This window comes from Balaenoptera ricei, chromosome 8, assembly GCF_028023285.1.
Source record: "Balaenoptera ricei isolate mBalRic1 chromosome 8, mBalRic1.hap2, whole genome shotgun sequence".
Taxonomy (NCBI): domain Eukaryota; kingdom Metazoa; phylum Chordata; class Mammalia; order Artiodactyla; family Balaenopteridae; genus Balaenoptera; species Balaenoptera ricei.
In genome coordinates, this window is record NC_082646.1 from 101,452,974 (window position 1) to 101,455,084 (window position 2,111).

At 38.9% G+C, this 2,111-nt stretch overlaps 1 pseudogene; it reads left to right on the top strand.

The window, feature by feature from the left end:
- Window positions 1-310: 310 nt before the first annotated feature.
- Window positions 311-1,234, top strand: LOC132369974 (putative olfactory receptor 5AK3; annotated as a pseudogene).
- Window positions 1,235-2,111: the final 877 nt, after the last annotated feature.

A 2,111-nucleotide genomic window follows, 5' to 3' on the forward strand; every position in this document is an offset into this window, starting at 1 on the left:
ATAAAAGAAAGCCTAATTAAATAAAACAATGTTCTTATATTTTCCCGAATTGATGTATGTATTAAATACTGTCAGTTTGCACACTGAGAACACAGCTACTCGTCCATGGCAACTTCTCCAAACTATAGATGAAAATATCTAAATTAGGTGTCAAGGTTCAGCCTTTAAAATCTAACTCAATTATATCATGGAAAATATTCTCTGACACCCCACTATGAAATTAGATATACCATTAGTTAAAGGATCACAATGGTCTTAGTTTTCTCTGCTCCTCTTCCTTTGCAACTTTATATGTTTAATTTTGCTAGCCATGGAACAAAACAATGGCACTGAAGTGACTGAATTCATCCTCCTGGGATTTGCTGGTCAACACAAGTGTGCTCATTCTAGAGGGTAACATTGGCATGATCCTATTCATCAAGATTGATTCTTCCCTTCACACTCCCATGTACTTTTTTCTCCAAAACTTGGCATTTGTTGATCTCTGCTACACCTCTGCTATCACTCCCAAGATGTTGCAAAACTTTGTAGGGACAGAACAATCCATCTCATTCATAGGATGTATGGTGCAGTTACTAGTCTGTGGTACTTTTGCAACAAGTAATTGCTACATCCTCGCTGCTGTGGCAGTGGACTGTTATGTAGCCATCTGTAACCCACTTCACTATGGAACAGTTATGCCCAAGAGAGTCTGCAGTTCATACTTCATGGGTTTCATACTTCATGAGTTTCCTTCATACTTCATGGGTTTCCTAAATGCTTCTGTAAACACAAGTTTTCCTTTCTCATTGAACTTTTGGAAATCCAATAAAATTAACCATTTTTCTGTGATGAACCCCCAATTCTGGCCCTCTCATGCTCCAGTATTTACTTCAATGTCGTACTACTAGCAGCCTTTGTGGGGTTTAACTTGACATTCACTGTGTCGGTCGTCATCTTTTCCTACATGTTTATCCTGGCTGCCATGTTGAAGATCTCTTCTGCTGCAGAGAGGAGAAAAGCCCTCTCCACGTGTGCCTCCCACCTGACAGCCGTCACCCTTTGCTATGGGACTCTGTCTTACACGTATCTGCACCATCGCACCACAGAGTCTCAAGAGCAAGAAAAAATGGCTTCTTTGTTTTATGGCGTCATGATCCCCATGTTAAACCCCCTCATCTACAGCCTGAGAAACCAAGATGTGAGAGAAGCCCTAAAAGGGGTTGGAAAAAAGTACTTCAAGTTTGATCCTTGATTTCTAGTTCTCTGTGCTTGTAAACAACCAGACTAACAGTGCCAATGTTTAAGAAATCAAAACATGCATAGCACAGGGAGATCAGCTCGGTGCTTTGTGACCACCTAGAAGGGTGGGATAGGGAGGGTGGGAGGGAGACGCAAGAGGGAGGAGATGTGGGGATATATGTATGTGTATAGCTGATTCACTTTGTTATAAAGCAGAGACTAACACAACATTGTAAAGCAATTATACTCCAATAAAGATGTAAACAAATAAAAATCAAAGCAAAGAGCCAAACAACATAGGAAAGGTTGCTCAATCTATTAATATGGAGCTGAAAATTAAAGTAACAATGAGATAACCACCAATATGGCTGCCAAAAATTGAAAAAGAATGATAATGCCTATGAATTGCTATGATGTAAGGGAAAGGATGCTCTCACATTTGCTAATAGATAATTGAAGTGTTACCTTACTTCAGAAGGAATCTGGCAATATCTTTTTAAAAGAAGAATCTTCCATCCAGAATTTCAGCCTTGCAAATGGATCTATGGAAATAAAAGTTTTAATCTGTAAGAACATATATGTAAGGATGCTTACTGTAGCATTGTTTTGAAAAACAAGACCAAGAAAGTAACTGTTCCTCAATAGGGAAATAAATCTGTATTATCGTAACTCCAAATTGTGTCTATTGCTGCATAACAAATTTCCATAAATTTAAGGGCTTAAAAAACACACAATTGTTATCTTATAGTTTTATGGTCAGAAATCTGCACATCACTTAACTGCATCCTCTGAGATGCTACAATCAAGGTGTCAGCCAGAACTGGGAACTCATCTGGAGGCCCAACTGGGGATGGATCTGCTTCCAAGCTCACTCATTTATTGACGAAATT